This window comes from Mustela nivalis (genome assembly GCF_964662115.1).
Source record: "Mustela nivalis genome assembly, chromosome: 6".
Taxonomy (NCBI): Eukaryota; Metazoa; Chordata; class Mammalia; order Carnivora; family Mustelidae; genus Mustela; species Mustela nivalis.
The window spans coordinates 128,300,425-128,320,065 of NC_139025.1; the positions used below are offsets into that span (position 1 = coordinate 128,300,425).

At 42.3% G+C, this 19,641-nt stretch overlaps 1 protein-coding gene across 2 annotated transcripts in view; it reads left to right on the forward strand.

Moving 5' to 3' along the window:
- The first annotated feature begins 9,896 nt into the window (after positions 1 to 9,896).
- The window catches only part of CERS3 (ceramide synthase 3), a 107,965-nt gene continuing 98,220 nt past the window's right edge, over positions 9,897 to 19,641 (forward strand). Inside the window, exon 1 of one of the 2 annotated variants that reach the window (XM_082734218.1) lies at positions 9,897 to 9,985. The gene's annotated coding sequence lies outside the window, so the exon portion shown is untranslated. The remainder of the gene's footprint in view (positions 9,986 to 19,641) is intronic. The other variant, XM_082734217.1, reaches the window with a different exon arrangement.

Below are 19,641 nucleotides of genomic sequence, written 5' to 3' on the forward strand. Positions count from 1 at the left end.
TGTTTTTTTCTTAGGAGAGATCAGCTCACTGTATATGTAGATGGATGATCTATTCTATGAACATGAGTCTATACCTTAAAGCAAATTTTTAATCACTAGATAGTTTTTCCACTAAAAACTGTGGTGGGGGCGCCTGGGTGCCTCAGTCAGTTAAGTGTCTGACTTTTGATCTTAGCGCAGGTCTTGAGCTCAGAGTCATGAGTTCAAGCCTCACATTGGGCTCCACTGTGGAGCCTACTTAAAAAAAAAAAATAGTAAAAATAAATCGTTTTGAAATGGATAATTATATTCTGTATTCTGTGTTTTTGAGGGGAAGCAGTAAGGCTGTGGAATCAAAACCAGTCAGTACTCATTCAAGTAGAAATAGAAAGATCAGTGGAACTAAATAGAGAATTTCTAATTAAGATAGTGATGAGATGCTAACGTTAACCGAATAGAAATGCAGAGGTCAAAAAGTCTGGTAACAATTGGTATACATTGGGGCAGCTTCTACATAATTTCAGAAACACATTAAAGAGGGTGTATACGGGGCGCCTGGGTGGCTCAGTTGGTTGGACGACTGCTTTCAGCTCAGGTCATGATCCTGGAGTCCCGGGATCAAGTCCCGCATCGGGCTCCCAGCTCCATGGGGAGTCTGCTTCTCCCTCTGACCTTCTCCTCGCTCATGCTCTCTCTCACTGTCTCTCTCTCAAATAAATAAATAAAATCTTTTAAAAAAAAAATAAAGAGGGTATATACATTCAGGGATATTTGATGTACACTGTAAGAGCAGAAGACAAATACCTGGTTAAATGAGATACTATATACACTCAATAGAATACTATATACTTGTGGAAAGAATGATGTGTATCCATGTTTACATCAGGAGTCAAGAACAAAAGTTAATATACGAGGCTCCCATTTTTCTTTTAAGAAAAGAAGGGGGCAGGTGTAATACACATTTATATATGCTTTCCTGTGTTTGTTAAATATTTATGTAAGAGTATATGAGAATCCTAACAGTGTTTACCTTGGGAAACAAATCTCAAGTAGAAGATTTGACTTTTCATTACATACCTTCTTTTACTTTTTTATTTATTTGTTTTTAACTGGGCACATAGATTTTTTTTTCAAAAAAAAATTTTTTCATGTGAAAATAAGTTCTTTCAAGAAATGCAAAACAAAACAAACAAAAAAAAATGAACAAACATGATTCTTTTTGCTCCTAAGGGAATATACACGTTGAATGCCTTAAAAGTTATGCTTGTACAGATGTGGTTTTGAGCTGTGTTTCTATAGAAGGTTAATAAAAAGCCATCAGCCCCTGGTTGTACCTAAAATGAGGGGAGGGGCCATCTTCTGGAACGCTGAGGGCCAGTATTTTAGTCTCTGACCCTCACATATGAGTCAATTTGTCACACACTCGGGAAGCCCCAGGAGTGGTGAAGGTGACTGACATTGGCTAACCTGGGCCCGTTCAGAATATCCGAGAGCTCTTCTGAGTTAGTCCGGGAAGGAGCACCAAACCAATGATACTTGCCCAGCCTGTACCTCCACCTCTTCTTCGAGTGAACACACCTGTGTATCCAAGTGAGTGCAAAGGAACATGAATCTAATTTATCATTTTAACTAAAAGTCGATTTGGCAAAGAACACATGTAAGTATACGACTTGATGGATTTTCATCAACAACATACCTGTGAATTATGAGAGACTATGGACTCTGAAAAACAATCTGAGGGGTTTGAAGTGGCGGGGGGGTGGGAGGTCGGGGTACCAGGTGGTGAGTATTATAGAGGGCATGGATTATATGGAGCACTGGGTGTGGTGAAAAAATAATGATACTGTTATGCTGAAAATAAATAAAGAAATAATAAATAAATGAATGAATAAATAAATAAATAAAACATACCTGTGGAACCAGCATGCACACCAAGAAACTACTGGCACCCCAGCCTGGGTCCTGCCTGGATCCACTTCTGGTCACTATCCGCTTGGAAAAGCAACTATCCCGAATTGGGACAATAATAGACTAATTTTGCCCAGTTTTGTCTTTATATAAATGGAATCATAGAGTATGTGTTCTTTTACATCTGACTTCTTGAACGTTTTGGAGAATGGTTTTGACTTTATTTTTTTAAATAATTGCCAGATAGCTGCCTTGTAGCTACTGTTAGTGACAAAATACATGTAACAGCCCCGAACTGTCTTTGGGACTCCCAGCCTGTGAGGATGGTGAAATTGACAAACTGGTTGAAACAAAATACAGACTCAAACAGGTTATGCAGGGTCTTGTGCAATTGGCCCCAACCTGCTTCTCCAGCCTTGCCTGTCATTCTCCCCCCCCACACCCACTGTCTTAGCAGCACAACCTTTTGTCTTACAGATTTGTTCCTCAAGCCCCATCTTAAATATTGGCTCTGTGAAGCCTTCCCCCACTGTTTTTGAACCATTGGATCTTACCTGCTTTCTGTTCTCCTCACTGTGCTCTTTCTGTATTATAGCATTTGTCACCTTCTATTTTAATCATTAGTCAGTCTTCCTGGGCCGAGCTCTTTTTACTTAGTCCCTAGTGGATAGCATCATGTCTGTCCCATTATAAGCATCCCACAGATGTTGACTCAATGGGATAGAGCCCTCTCCAAGGACTTGATAATCTCCTGGAGGAGACAGGTGTGCGGAGGCTTACCTTTAAGGCTCCCGTGGTACTTCCTGTGTGCCAGCTGCTCTAATAATCCTCACCATAATGTTGGAAGGCGGGTATAATCCCTGTTTTGCAGAGGAGATTAAGTAACGAGGCCAAGATCACCCAGCTGATAAAACGGCAGAGCCCGGAGAATGGATCCAGGCAGTCTGGTTCCAACGTCCTCTCAACCTCTTCTCCATGTAAGTCATGCCAGAAAGGGATAATGGGGTCAGCCCATCCAGGACCTTTGGGGCTTTGATAAGGAGTTTGCACTATTTTCTAGGTTAATCGAGAGCCAGTGAGGTTTTTGAGTAAATGACGGGTTTACTCTTTGGAAAAAAAGTGACTTTGGTAGCAATATAGTGGTTAGATGGACAAGTAGCAAGATCGGGAAAAAATCCTACAGAAGCCCCACTGGAGTCAAGGGCAGTGGAAATGGAACAGAGGCAGCAAGGCCTGGCTGAGTACCTGCATCCCCCTCCCTCCCTGCAGAGACACACTAGGACAAGAGTAAAGGAGACAAAATCAGGAGCAATGAGACACAAGGACTGGCGCAGCAGACCTAAAAAATCAAAGCATTAGCTGCAATGGAGAAAGCTGAGAGGCGTCCTGCTTACCAGGTGAATCCCCCTGAAGACTTAGGGGTATCGAGTACTACACTGAACCAAGGAATGGCGGCTTGAAAACCTATTCGAGAATTACTTCTAGATCCTCTGCCTGATTTCCAGGTAGTTAAACCATTGTGCACTGTCTGACTCGGGTACATGAGAGGCTTATTTCCCAAAGAACGTAAAACAGGGTCTCGGGAATGGGGAACACCAGGCACATCTGAGCACAGGCCTATCACACTGAAAATGGAATTAATTTTTAGACAGTGAATGTTGAGAACCACTGGTGTCCCCAGCCTTCTTCCCTGAGTGACTACATGTCACTTTTCTGAGGAATCTGACCAACCCAAAGAAAAGATCTAAAGATACATTGGAGGGTTCCCCAAAGAAATTTCTCCACCAAGTCACCCTACTCTGAAGCCCGCAGTCACAAACCGCACCTATGTGCATAGACCTTCTGATGGGCATTTAAACGTCCAACTTTTTTAAGTATGAGTGAACAGTCAAGGATCATCAAGCATTTGGGGAAAGTCTCTAAACATGGAAGAGAAGCCAAAACAAACTAGACAGATTAAGTGGGGAGGAAGTTAATCTATGAATATCCTCAGAGATAAGTGATTATAAAAGACAATATAATAAACTTGTATAAATGAATAATACAGCAGAAATGAAAAACAACAGAAATGTAGTCTAAGTTGAGGAAATCTAGAAAGTACAGCAACACAACAAAGAAACTGGCAAACAGGAAAGTGAAATTATAAGAAAATTTGAGGACCGGTCCCCGAGTTTCAGTAACTGAACAATGGAAGTTCCAGAAAGGGGGGGGGGGGAGGCCATGGAAAGAAAACAGTACTAAAGAAATTCAAGAAAATTTTGCAGAACTAAAAGACTTTGCATCTTGAAACAAGGTATGCATGTATAACTGAAAAGAAAAAAAAATCTAAATTTTCAAAACGGTAGAGAGGATCAACCCTAATGAGATAGGCATCATTTTTTCACTTGTGCGGCTGAAGCTGCTGCTGTTCACAGAAATAAGGAAGTAGAGAATCTTGTGAAGAAGGACATGAATTTGGTCCTCCTGAGTCATTTCAGGCTCCGTCACCAGCACATTGCTGATGTCCAGCAGACAGACAGAAGTCCTGTGTTGAAAGAAGGGCGGTCCTCAAGCAAACACAGGAGGCAGTTGCAGAGAGGTCTGAAGAGAATCACGGGAAAGGCATGATCACCCTGAGACTAGACAGAGGAGGGAGAAAAGGCCTGATAGAAGAAGGAGGAAAGTAGTAGAAGGACAAGGACAGAAGAGCAAGAAATACTCTGAGGAAACTGAGGGATTAAGTAGGGCTTTGAGAAAGAAAATTCCTGTGGAGTTGAGTATCTCTGAGAAGAAGCCACCCACCCAGTGCTTTGACCACTAGGAAGCTAGTTGTTGGTGCAGTCTGAGAGACCAGCTCTGCATGGGAGAGGAGAGGGGAAACCACAGGGACAGTGGTTGTCAACATCTTTGTGTTCTCTATACCATCTGAATAGTGGGATTTTTGGGTGGCATCTTTGAAGTGATAGAAAGGCTAGAAAGCACACCATCCCGAGTCAACAGCCATGTGAACACCATCCTCAAAGGTACTATTCTTCTAGTCACCACGCACCTCCTCAGCCTCTGGTCTGACCTGCTGCTTGCTACTCCTACCACCTCTTCTCGGGCTGTATTCAGCAGACTTGGACAGCCCAGGTGTTGAGAAACTTGACCTAAATACTGAACTTAAATTGGTCTTGTCATTTAGGACAGTGTATAAAGTTGTCTTGTTCTATTAAAATGCCTATTTGAAAACAGTGGTTGATAAAATGCCTTTCCTGACTCTATTATCATAGCCCAGACCAGCAAGCCAATTCTAAGTCGGTCTGATTATTCTAAGGATGAGGGAGCTGAAAAATGCCAATCAAAGCCTTTAGACGTGGATCTGCTCCTAATGACAAAACCCACCAGGTTATTTTTTAAGCTCTGGGGAAAAGAGCGATCCCTTTCGAAATTTCCCATTGACCTTGAGCTATATACCAAGTAGTCAGACCCAACTCTAGCACAGCTACTTGGCACTGAGTAAAATACATTATTTGTGTATGGACAATTATTGCTTGCATCTTTCCTTTTTGGAACTTTTGTTTTGTTTTCTTTGCTATTAAGAAGAGCTAAGAAGTGGCATGTGAGCAGGGTATGATTTCCTTCCCAGGGAGAAAGGTTTCAGGTATTTTTAGTCTGGTTTAAGACAAGAGTCTACCTAATCACTGAAAGCCACAGAGGTTCAGACACAAGTTTACAATAAAGATAGCTTCTAGGACGGGTGCTTGGGGTTGTCTGTGGCATCCTGACAACACTTGAGTTTTTTAAGTGCTTCTGGCCTACTGTCAGGCACATTTCTCCCTTGAGTCCCATAAAATGAACACACCGGCAGCACATTTAAGATTGCCTATGCCTTTGTTTTTTTTTAAGGTCTTCAATAAATTGTAATAAGGACTGGCAGGTTTCCCGAAAGCTAAACTATTTTTATTTGCTAACAAGAGAAAACTATATTTTCTATCGCTAAATTGCTGGGTGTTTTTGTTTGTTTGTTTCTGCAAATGAAACAAAAGATTATTACAGCTTTCTCATGTAAAATAGAATTGGAATTTTGACTGTCACTTTTCTTATAAATTGTCTTCCAGAATTCCTTCTGATTTTGCTCTTTTTTTGTACAGTAAAGATATTTCCCTTACTCACTAGATGGTTGGCAAGTAAATCATTTTTGATGTCATGTGGAATCTTTTGCTTGAATATGGCATTTGCGCTTTTAATTGTGTGTCACTTTTGATACTAATAGGGAGATGATCTGATGATTACATGGAAGGAAAAGAAAGTGGTAACTGGAAAATAAAATTATTGGCAACAGCTTTTCTATCATATGCGCGAGTTTTATTACCAACTAATAGCAGAATCAAAGTCACACTTGAGAGTCATCACAAGTAGCCCAACTCTCTCAGAGGTCCGTATGGGCCAAAAAAAAAAAAAGTCAGCATACCTTCAGACGGAGATTTGGAATTGGATCTTGAACAGTACTCTGCACTTCCTAGATTGCCATGGAGAGAGAAGAAGCCATTGTGATTCCATCAACAGCATTTCTTTTAATAGCATTGCACAAAGTAAGTTAATAGCACTGTTTATTTTGTTCTTGAATAGTCTTGTGGGGGAATGGCAAAGGCCCATCTCCAGGGAAGACGTGTCATTGCAATTGTTATAGGTCAGTGGTGACAAATCCACTGTGGAGGCCGGACTCACAAACACAGTGGCATGCCATATGGCATAGTGGTATGTGGGACAGATGATGCTCGAACTCTTGTGCAGTCTATCTTGTCTACCCTGACTCTGCGACTTGGGCTGTGAAACAAGCCAGTTAGAAAAATCCCTGTAGTGTCTAAAGAAAAGTGCGTTGGGACCATTCAAGACCAGGGTCTGAGGTTCCCACCACTCTTATGTGACTTCTAAAGTAAACCTTTTGGAATGATTTCTTTGGTCTGATCATGTACAGTTGACTCTTGAACAATACAGATTTTCAACTGTACAGGTAAAGTCTACTTATATTTGGACTTTTTTTTTATAAATACAATATAGTACTGTGACTATTTTCTCGGCTGTACCATTTTCTTAATAACCTTTTCCTTTCTCATTATAAGAATTTATTATTATAAGAATATTTATTTATTATAAGAATTTATTATTATAAGAATACAGAGGATACATAGAACATACAAAATATGTGTTGGCTGTTTATTGTATCAGTAGGGCTTCTGGCCAACAGTGGGCTACTAGTAGTTAAGTTTTGGGGGTAGCTAAAAGTTATACATGGATTTTCCTAGGGCACAGATGTCAGTGCCACAAACACCCACATTTTTCAAGAGTCAAGTATATAAGCACCAGAAAATAAATAAATAGATTTTATAATATAAATGTAATTGAAAAGTTTTTCCTTTTTGATAATCAAAATTAGTTCCTTTGGTGGAAGTATAAAACACATAGCTTAAACCTTTCTGATGATTTTTCTTGTCATAAATTATATATTTGCCATTTTAGTTTATGCTTTCTTGATGTTTCCTTTGTTTTCTCTTGGGTTGCATATGGGTTGTTAGTAATCTGTATTTACATCTTGTAGTTATTTGGAAATCACACCTACTTTTTTATGCAAATCATTATCTTTCTAGACAATTTCTATTCTTTCCATATCTTTCTAGCAAATTCCTTTTTCTATTCATCAAAGCCAAGACCATAAGTATTGACTCGATCCTGTGCAACATTTCATTCACTTTTATCTCCCCACCCCCTCTGGCTCTCTGGCCATTGCTAATGTCATCTGAATCCATAACCCACATTGCTATTCCCAATAAATTAACATTATGTATCTTCTCCGGATTTTACCTTTGCTTTTACCATTCCATTTTATTGTCATTATTACATTTATCACTATTATTATATTGCTAACTTAGTCTTAACTCTTATTTCCTCTTGATTCATAGTGTGTCCAATGAGCTAATCTTGATTTTGATTCCTCTCCAGTAAAGTTTCTAGGAAGGATGACTTGGGTATGCCTCTCAGCAAACTTCCTGGGAAGATGGGTATATTTTCTGAGACCTTGTATGTCAGAATGTGTCTTTTGGTTGCCATTCCTTTTGTTGATCTAAATGGCAACTTGTCTGGGAATAGTTTTTGTGTTGCAACTTTTCTTAAACTGTTATCATTTTGCTCTTTTTGTGTTGTTGTTTTTACTTTTAAAAAAATTTTTTGAGTTTCAAAGAATTTATTTTTTTCAATTTTTTATTTCAATTCAATTTACTTAATTAACATTTACTGTATTCTTAGTGTCAGGGGTAGAAATTAGTGGTCCATTGTTTTCTATTCTTGGTTGTTCTAAAGGAAAAAGGTGAGACCCTCCTCAATGGATTATTTTTAGGTTAACTGTGATTTTTCAAATGGTGCATCCCAAATAATTTCTTGTCCTTGAAATGCCAAAATCTCCTGATATTCTCTCTGGATCTGGTTCTCTTTTGAGTACTCTTACCTAGAACACGAGTCTGACTTACCATCCCAGATGTTCTTTAAGTCATCACTTGTAGATGGAGTTTCTGCTTTTATCCCCACGCTTACCTTCTTCTCTTAGCACCTTGATCTTCATTCTTCTGTGTACTCTGGGAGAATGTCTGAACTCCTTACTACTTTATACCTGATTTGATTTTCTCCAATGTCAGTTCAACTCTTCATCACCTCCAAACCGTGTATTAAATCTGTGATTATTTTCCCACTTCCTTGAAATCTTTCATCCATCTCTGCCCATATCTCAAATCCTTGATTGCCATTTTATCTCATCCTGAGCTCTCCCTCATGCCTTTTTGTTTTCGTTTCATGGAAAATGTACTAAGACTTAATTAAGACTTGATAAAGCTAAATAATTAAAGTTCTCATTATTAAAAAAATATATCATCTAAAATATTTTGTGCACTTAAATAGCAAGAATAACTATCATTTTCTCAGTACTTATTTTTTTTAAAGATTTTATTTATTTATTTGACAGACAGATCTCAAGTACATGGAGAGGCAGGCAGAGAGAGAGAGAGAGGAGGAAGTAAGCTTTCCACTGAGCAGAGAGCCGGATGTGGGGCTCGATCCCAGGACCCTGGGACCATGACCTGAGCCAAAGGCAGAGGCTTTAACACACTGAGCAACCAAGGTGCCCCTCAGTACTTATTTTTACCAAATCTTATACTAATATTTTGTAGACTTTATATCATATAATCCTTAGGATACCCTGCAAGGAGGAATTATTATCCTCATTTTACTCATGAGGAAATTAACATTTTAAAAAGCTATAAATCACATTATAAAGCCCAAGGTCACATATCCCAAAGTTAGTAAATTGAAGAAACAGAATTTGAACCTAGGGCTGTCTGGTTTCAAAGCCTGTCTTCCTTACACTATACTATCTCCTCTATAAGTGATTTCCATAGATTTATATTTTAATCAAATATTCAAAGAAATAGTGCTCTTCCTCTTTTCCTGGAGATTTTTCATGGCTCCTTTTTACCTGTATTCTATTGACTGATCTACTGCTGTTCATTCAACCTTGTAATAGGAGATCACTGCCTACCTGGGCTTAGGGAATTATTCTAGAACTGCTTCCAGCTGCCTATCCCAGCACCCGGAAGTTGTGAACAGTCTACAGACCAGTTACAATGTTATTTACCCTCTGGAGAGGTTGTGTAGGGCAGTAACAAGGGCAGCATATTTGGAATTAACAAAAAAACCCAGGTTGGAATCCGAGCAGCGCTATGTACTAGCTGGGCAGCTCCGGCAAGTTATCCAGCCCGTGTTACAGGTCTGTGTTACAAGGTCAGGTGCCCATTAAGAGAAGTGCAGCCCAGGTACAGTCCCTGCCATGGACCCGGCACCCACACACGATGCTGCTGTCGTTCCCCTGCGGTATTCTGGTTGCCTGCTGGGGCTCCCCTCCTGCACTCACGCTCTAGCTCCCACCCCTGCCCCCACCCCACCCCCATTCCCACTCCCACCCCCACCCCTGCCCCCACCCTCACCACGCCCCCAGGCCTGGAGGAATCCTCCTCCCAGGATGCACCGCTGTGCTGACCCCTGGCCCAGGCTGGGCGCACCGGGAGTCTCCGCCTCCGAACAGAGGAGAAAGGTGCGGGGGAAGGATGAGGCTCCCAGGGCCCACTGGTCCGGGTGTATGCGGGTTGCGCAGACTTCGCGGGTGCCTGAGCCGGGGCTGCAGAGGCTGAGCCGGGAGCCTGTCCCTACACAGGCTGAGGCCGGACCCTGGCTCCCTGGCTCCGCCTAGGCCTTGTCCCAAGTCCATGTCCCCACGCAGACTGAGCCCGTGTCCTGTCCCTGCACAGGCCAAGGCCGTGTTCCCATGCAGGCCGAGGCCGTGTACCGCATCCCTGTCCCCGTGTAGGCCGAGGCCCTGACCTTGACCTCACAAAAGCCGAGGCCGTTTCCTCGGGCCCTGTCTCTGCCCACGCCTTGTCCCAGGTCCATATCCCCAGCCAGACTGAAGCTGTGTCCCTGTCCCCACGCAGGCTGAGGCCATGTCCTGGGCTGGGCTGCCTCCCCCTTTGCTGCAACTCCCAGGTACTGGGCCTTGCCAAGTCAGGCGTATCCCAGGGCTGGAGTACCAAGCTGTTACCCACCTTTGCCTTTGCCTTTGTGGGGTTTTGTGAATCGCTAAGTTAGCTTCATCTTTCCTGGGTATCAACCTGACCCAGCTGAACAGAGATCTAACCCAGATGACTGCTGTCCTCCGGGGTAGGGGGGCTCAGCAGAGAGCCCTAGAGACTGACCAGAAATGGACTTGAGGGCCTAGACTTGATCCCACAAGCAGATATGGCCTTTGTACCTCTGGCCAGGATGCCTTTTGAATAGGCTTTGTTTTTGTCAGGTAAAAGTTATTATCCCTACTTTAAAAAAAATACTGAAAATATACCTTTACTTACTCTAAAATTCAAGAAAATTTATCAAAGCCCCCAGCATATGCTTAGATTCAGTAATTAGTTGGACCTCCATCTACGTAGTCATAGTTTGGAGTCTGAAATCACCCTCTGAAATTTGATGCTCTCCCCAATTTTTCTTTTATTTCATCAGAAAATGTCTTTAAATTATCTGGAATTAGAAAGAAAAAAAGTCTAAGTACTATGTTGAATTATAGAAAGGGTAAAGCAATCCAATGAGGTAGTTTTGAGTCCTATGAATTATGCTCCAATAGTCCTTAATGGATTAATAAGCCAATTTAGTAGGTCCAGACTGGCTTTTTTTATTTTTATTTTTAAGATTTTATTTATTTATTTGACAGACAGAGATCACAAGTAGGCAGAGAGGCAGGCAGAGAGAGAGAGAGAGGAGGAAGCAGGCTCCCTGCTGAGCAGAGAGCCCGATGCGGGGCTCCATCCCAGGACCCTGGGATTGTGACCTGAGCTGAAGGCAGAGGCTTTAACCCACTGAGACACCCAGGTGCCCCCAGACCAGCATTTTTTAGAGTCAAGATTAGACCAGAGTAGACAATAGAATACATCACAAGTAATATGGATAAGTATTGTTTTGTGAAACTTTGGTGTCAATCATATATATTTGTAGGTATATTAGTATTAGGTCATGTTATAAAAGGTATGTATTGTGGATTACATTTTAAAAATTGAGCTACTGGTTTAGACAAGGATACATATGTTACGGATACAGAAAATACCCTTACAAGAGTAAAAATCTATCTTATTAACAGTGGTTGGAACTCTACAAGAGTCAAATGGTATTTCTGTCCTAATGGGGTCCGTGTTTTATATTTGCATGATATTAGCATGACATGTATCCGGGTATCTGATCATCAGTATACATCATTGTGGATATGTAAGGAATGGAATGGCAGGATTGCTTCAATATATGGGATCAGTCCCTCTGGGGGTCACCAATTATGGGAGCCACAAGCCATCACTGTTACTATGAAATTATGATGATTTATATGTACTTCTGTTACACATATGAGAATCTTTGCTTTATGTTGTTCCTGCTGAAACCCAATAATGAAGTTTCATTGCCCAAGAGTTTTCTGTTTGGTTCTAGTTGCTATGTTACTGTCTCCCAAAACTTAGCACCTTGATACAGAGCATATCTGAGGCCAAAGTGGTATTGATTATTACTGACAATCAGACAGTCTTCTTTTCAGCTTTGAAAAAAATATTATTTTTTTTAAATTTAACTAACACCTTAAGCCCTTAGTGCTTAGTAGAATAATTTATTTTCATATTTTGTATTTGCATTTGTTTGTTGAATGGGTGATTGGTTGTTTTTTATTTTTAAGAGTGTAAATAACAAAAAGTTTGGACCAGAGTTGTTGTGACTAATTTCCCTGCATACAATAATATCCTTTAAAGTTTAGCCCAGAAACTTAATTATAAATGGCTGGTATTCTATTTTGCAAATGGGCCTTGCAGACAGTTTAATATGATCAAGCAAACTATTTTTATTGTAACCATACTTATTGGTGTCAAAACCGCTATGGTAGGAGCTCCATAAACGTGTGAATGAATGAAAATTATACATTATTCATGTAAACAATCGGTGACATGTATCATTCATTTTTAGTGAAACTTGACTTTCATACCCAGTTTCTTTAAAGAGAAACTAATATTTGACAGGTATAGCTCTATCATGAGACATCTGTTGTGTAAAGGAACGGAAATCATCCTATCTTATTGAACCCTTTCAGACAGCACCCAATAGTGAAACAACTTATGGGACATCTGAGTTTTGAATTCAAAACCAGCCCAATGTAAAAGTGGTTAAAAGGGGGGGGGGTTCTTGATATGAGGTCTCAGGAGAAGGCATGAAGGACCCTTAATAATCAACGTGGTGTGTGGTACTCTGCTCATACTCCCTCTGGTGTTTTCCGAAGTGTTAGACCCCAGCACGCGCTATGTAGCCCAGCCGACCTGTGGACGAGTTCCCACAGAGGGAGAACAAGAGGCTGTTGACATTCAGGGAACATGCTTGCCTTTCCAGCGTTAGCCATGGCTTGAGGCTTTAAGTAGCTAGAAAGCAGGGACCATCGCTGCCTTGTTCACTGTGATTTCCCTATTTTCAGGCACATAGGAGGTGCTCAATAAGTAATTGTTGAAGGAATGAAAATACCATGGAGGGAGGAAGAGCAGCAGAAGAAGGTACATACAGCTTAAAACACAGGGGGAAGGAGTGTTATCAGAGCCTTAACTAAGACTTATTGAGGGTCTCCTTGGAACCTGGTAGTATTTCTGGCCTCTCTGGGCTCATAGGGTGTTTACAGCCTGGTGGAGACAAGGCACATACCTGCCTTGTGTAAACACGTACACACACTGATCGAGTTGTCTTATGGAAGTATTTTGTGCTCTATGGGTAAGGATTGGGGCTGCCTATAAAATGGGGCTAATGGTGTGTTTTGGATAAGTATAAAGGCTTGAGGAAGAGAAAGAACAATTCAAGTTGATTTGAGAGGCAGAATTTCCCAGAGGAAACGGTTGGGTCTTGGGTGAGGAGGGATCACGGGTGGGGCATGAGCAAAGGTCAGAGTGAACATAGTGGGGGCTCAGCCCAGGGGCTCACGGTATTGGAGTACAGTGAGGAGTACTCCAATACAGTACATTTTGGAGGGGAGGTTAGGAAATAGGCCATCCGAGAAGGTTAGGTTAGCGTAAAGAAGCCATCAATTCTGGAGCCAGTATGTTATTTGACAAAGGCCGTGTTTTAAGATTACTTGGAAGCAACATGCAGGAGGACAGCTCTGCCTCGGGGACCGGAAAGGCAAAGGGAATCAGCCCCCCAGGATTGGGATCTCAAAACCATCTCTAGCTATCCTGGGATGTTCTCTGGCTACTGTAGGTGCTTCAGTGGCACAAAAACAACTGATGAGGGGAAATGTATTTGGTTTAGAACTCCACCAGAGGGAGTCTGGAAGTGATCAGAGAGGGACGGAGCCACTCTAGTAGGCACGATCCTGCAGGCACTAGACCCTCTTACCCTCAAGCCTGGGCTGTATTTCTAGTGCCCCGTATAATAACCAGTCTTTTCTGAAGAAGGCAGATGGGAGAGTGCCTTGTTCTTGGGAAGGAGTCTTAGCTGGCTGACTTCATGAAACTTAGTTTGGTTTTTCAAAAAAAAAAAAAAAAAAATCATACCCAGGAATTCACAAGCTGAAGAGAGGTGCCCATTCCTAGGTGTCTCGGGTTAGCCAAGCAGATCTTCTCCTGATTCCTTGTTGACAGATGGCAGGTAGGGTATGGGATAGGAGGGAGAACAGAGTAAGAGGCCAAGATAAATGACGATCTCCTTGCTGTCAAGCCCATTGTCTCTTGAATAGTACACGGATTGAATGAATGATGGCCAGATGGGTCAGGGGCATTTTCCCATATCTCGTCCCACATAACATGGGACTGACAGCCTGGGCATTTCCTGAGACATTCATCTCCCTCTTAACTCCCATTGCTTCCTACCTGTACAACTGTTGATGCAGCTCATTCAAGTCTCTTCAAAGCACACAGGATACTTTATTCTGATGCTCAACACAATGCCGGATAAATGGAGCCCCGATGTCCAAGCTACCACTTTCTACCTTCACTGACTGAGGACACTGATGGATGAGTTGTCCTGGGGATGAAAACTTTACCTGCCCACTGCTGTCTGCTTCCTGGTGCCATATTGTGCAGGCTTAGCTCCTCTTTTAAAATCTTTTGCTTGCATGCATGTAGGATATGAAATAGCAAATGTCTGAGAGTCCATCTCCTCTTGGTCCCAATTTGTACCTATGCAGAGCATATCTATATACCCACACCACACACACATAGTAGATTTTCCTCTGTCCCCTCCCTGTACAGTAGTTCTGAATGAGCGTGTGTCTGTATCAGTTGGGGCAATCGTGCTATATTTTTATTCTGGAGATCCTCAGCTCCTTCGAAAGATACGATGCATAGCATGAAAGGATACATAGCATGAACCCCATAAATTCTTTTTTTTAAATTAATTAATTAATTAATTTGATAGACAGAGATCACAAGTATGCAGAGAGGCAGGCAGAGAGAGAGGAAGGGAAGCAGGCTTCCCGCTGAGCAGAGAGCCAGCCATGATCCCAGGTCCCTGGGATCATGACCTGAGCCGAAGGCAGAGGCTTTAACCCACTGAGCCACTCAGGTGCCCCAGACCCCATAAATTCTTGATGAATGAATAAATGAATAGTGCGTTCAGAGAGTAGTGATGTGTGCTATTTAGAGACTTTTCCTCAAGATTTGATTGGAGAAAGTAAGTCTATATGCATGAAATAAGGTCTCTTACAAAGCAACATAGGAATAAAGCTCATAGATGGAGTGAATTAGTTAGAGTAATTGTAATTATCATCATAGCTAGTGTTCACAAAGGGCTCCCTCTATGCCAGGTAATCTCCTAAGTGCTTTTATGTATATTAACTCACTTAATGTTTCTACCACTCTGAGGAAGTGCTGTTATTTTCCTCATTTCTCACATGAGAAGCCTGAAGGACCCAGAGGTTAGGTGACTTGCCTGGAGTCCCACAGCCAATGAGCATGTTGAGCATGCTTTAGCAACAAAAACTTTCTAGATGTGGCTGCCCCATCACACCCTCAGCCACACACAAGGCCAGGAGCCAGGCTCACAGACCTTCTGGCCATCCCTCTGTGAGAGCTGTGGACCAAGAAGGTGTTGAGAGCCAGGACAGGGTGTGATCTGGCTGGCATACAGCTCCATGGCCTCCCCGAGAATGTGCCAAATGGATTCTAAAAATGCTTTGCTTCAAGTACTCAATATGTAAAAGGCCTAAGTCTTGGAGGGAAAATTGTCCCCCTCTCCCAACAAACTCAGAGTAGAACCAGCCATCTTCATGATACCCAGTACCCACTTAGAAGTTTTGTTTTGCTTTGTTTTGGGTTTTTTTTTTAATCTTTTTTTTTTTTTTAAGATTATTTATTTATTTATTTTAAATTTGACAGAGATCACAAGCAAGTAGAGAGGCAGGCAGAGAGAGAGGAGGGGAAGCAGGCTCCCCACTGAACAGAGAGCCCGATGCGGGGTCATGGGATCATGATCTGAGCTGAAGGCAGAGGCTTTAACCCACTGACTCACCCAGGTGCCCCCCACTTGGAAGTTTTGAGAAAGCCCAACGAATTACCTTTGAAAAAAGTAACTCTGTTGTGGTAGATTGGAAGAGACACCATCATAAATGAACCCTCTCAGCCCCGAGCGTGGACTCTGTGCCAAGAACTGCTGACTCCTGAGGATTCAGCAGTGAACAAGGCAGACAAAAATCCCAGCCCTCACGGTGCTAGCGTTCTAACTGGGGAGATAGGTCATAAACAAGTCAAATAAGTAAGAGGTCGAATGTGTCAGACGGTAATGAGTGGATCTCAAGTACCAATGTATGAGAACCATTAGTTCTGATGACGTGCTCTTCCCTTTTCTTGCTTTCTTTAAAATTATCTTCCAGGAAATTGTAACACTGGGCCAGGGAGAGTGTGGAACCTGGTGGGTGGGGGTAAGGGAGACTCCATTCAGGTCCCATGTGGGCATACCTGTATTTTACTCTTGATTTACTCTTGACTTTACTCTTGACTTTATTGTGTTTTGCGACAATGCCTTGTTTTTTTTTTTTTACAAATTGAAAATTTGTGGCAACCTTGCGTTGGGCCATCTAGCAAGTCTATGGGAGACATACAATTTCCTAACAGCATTTTGCTCACTTTGTGTCTCTGTCACATTTGGTAATTTTCACAATATTTCTGAACTTTTTTTTTTTTTTAAGATTTTACTTATTTGTCAGACAGAGAGAGAGAGAGAGTAGAAGCAGGAGAAGCATCAGACAGAGGGAGAAGCAAGGAGGACGATGCTGGACTTGCTCCCAGGACCCTTGGTTCATGACCTGAGTTGAAGGCAGATGCTTAACTGACTGAACCACCCAGGTGTCACTCTCAGACTTCTTCATTCTAATTGTATCTGTTATGGTAACCTGTGATCAGTGACCTTTGATGTTACTATTGTAATCACGAGACCGTGAACTTGACCACTAAATGTGCATGTTCTGAGTGCTCCCCAAACGGGCTCCCCCCCATCTCTCTCCTTCCCACTGGGTCTTCCTATTCCTTGGGACACAACGGTATTGAAATTAGGCCAATCAATAATTTACAATGGCCCCTAAGTGTTCAAGTGAAAGGAAGGGTCATGTGTGTCTGACTTTAAATCAAAAGCCAGAAATGATTAAGCTTAGTGAGGAAGGTGAGTCAAAAGCCAAGATGGGCTAAAAACTAGGCCACTGGTGCCAGTTAGCCAAGCTGTGAATACAAAGAAAAAGTTCTTGAAGGAAATGAAAAGTGCCACTGCAGTGAACCCACGAATGATAAGAAGGCAAAACAGCCTTACTGCGGATATGGAGAGCTTTTCAGAGGTCTGGACAGAGACCACAGCAGCCACAACATTCCCTTAAGCCAACGCCCAGTCCAGAGCCAGGCCCTAACTCACTCTCTTCAGTTCTGTGAAGGCTGAGGGACATGGGGAAGCTGCAGAAGGAAAGTCCAAAGCTAGCAGACGTGGGCTCGTGAGGTTTAAGGAAACAGGCCGTGTCTTAACATCCAAGTACAAGGTGAAGTAGTAGGTGCTGATGGAGAAGCTGTGGCCAGTCATCCGGAAGACCCAGCTCAGAGAATTCATGAAGGGGAACACACCAAACGACAGATTGTCAACGTAAACAAAACTGCCTTCTATTGAAAGAAGGTGCCATCTAGGACTTACCATAGCTAGAGAGGAGAAGTCAACGCCTGGCTTCAAAGCTTGAAAAAGGCCAACTCTTGCTAGGGGCTAGTGCAGCTGGTGACTTAAAGTTGAAGCCAATACTCACTCACCATTTCAAAAGTCCTAGGGCCCTTAAGAATCATGCTAAATCCACTCTGCCTGTGTTCAATAAAGAGAACAACAAAGCCTGGATGACAGCACAGCTGTTTACCACAGGGTTTACGGAGTATTTTAAGCCCGCTGTTGACAGTGACTGCTCAGGAAGAGAGATTCCTTTCAAAATGTTACTGCTTGTTGACAATGTAACTGGTCCACCAAGAGCTCTGATGGAGGTAGACAGTGAAGTTAACGCTGTTTTCATGCCTGCTGTCACAACATCCATTCTCCAGCCGATGGATCAAGGAGTGATTTCAACTTTCAAGTCTTATTACTTAAGAAACACTTAAGTAATTTCAACTTTCAAGTCTTATTACTTAAGAAACACGTTTCATAAGGTTCTCGCTGCCCCAGGTAGGGATCCCTCTGCTGGATCTAGGCAAAGTAAACTGAAAACCTTGCAGAAAGGATTCATCATTCTACAGGGCACAAAGAACACTTGTGACTCACAGGAAGGGGTCCAAGTATCAACGTGAACAGGAGTTTGGAACAAGTTGATTCCCACCCTCATGGATAACTGCCAGGAGTTCAAGACCTTAGCAGAGTCAGTAACTAGAGATGTGGTGGAAACAGCAGGAGAACGAGAATTAGAAGTGGATCCCGAAGATGGGACGGAGCGGCTGCCATCTCATGACCAACATGAATGAATGAAGAGTTGCTTCTTAGGGATGAGCAAAGAAAGTGGTTTCTGGAGATGGGATCTACTCCTGGGGAAGATGCTGTGAACGCTGCTGAGATGACAACCAGGGATTCATAATGTGACATAAACTTCGCTGATAAGGCAGCCGCAGGGCGAGAGAGGATTGACTCCAATCTCGAAAGAAGTTCTACCGCTACTGAACAGCATCATGTGCTACAGAGAAATAGTTTGTGAAAGCAAGAGGCCATCAATGTGGCAGACTTCACCTCCGTCTTATTTTCGGAGATCACCACCCTCATAAGCGGGCAGCCATCAGCATGGAAGCAAGACCCTCCATCAGCAAAAGGATTAGGACTTGCTGAAAGGTCCAATGATGGTTAACCTATTGTTTGCAATAAGGTATTTTAAAATTAAAATACACATTTTATTAGATATAATGCAATTGTACATTTAACGTACTACAGTATAGTGTAAAGATAACTTGTATATGCACTGAGAAGCCAAAAAATTCCTTGCCTAGCTTGATTGAGATGTTCATTTACAGTAGTCCAGAATCAAGCCCGCAGTATTTCTGAGCTATGTCTGCAATCGGTCATCCATTGTGGGGATTCAGGCAAATCATCGGGGGAGACTTTTATGTCAAGAAGATGTAGTCTTCAGATTCCTGGCATGTGTGAAGTCATTGGTTTGTTTCGTTAGATCCCATAGGAGTTTCTCCACACACCTATTTAAGGAATAAGCAGTTTGGCAGCATTTTGACTTGACATTTCTGTCTATTGGAAAAGTCTGTGAAAATGATAAGATCAAGCACTATCAGAAAACAGAGCTTTTGTTCATAAAAGCCTCCCAAATCGGACTCATTAGGTTACGATCAATATGGCCCAAAGTGTATTCACTAAGTTTCTCGGAAGGGATTCGCTCCTTGGAGGTAAAAGCAAGTCAGTTCCATCAAACTTAAATTTGCTTCTCTAGAATATTCGCCTGAGGTTTGCAACGTAACATGCCATTTAGAATATCAGAAGTCGTCCCACTTCCCTTTCCTTTGTGTCTACACCCCGGGCATCCTCTGTTCCTGGCTAACAGAGCCCTGGACATAGTTTCTAGTTCCGAGCTTCCTGCTGCGGCCCCAGGGCCATTTCCCCGTGTCCTGTTTACCCTGTTTTTCTCTTGTAAGTTCTTAAGTGGTCCTCCAGAATCTCCACTGGGTTTGCAAGTGTCCTCACTGCTCTTCT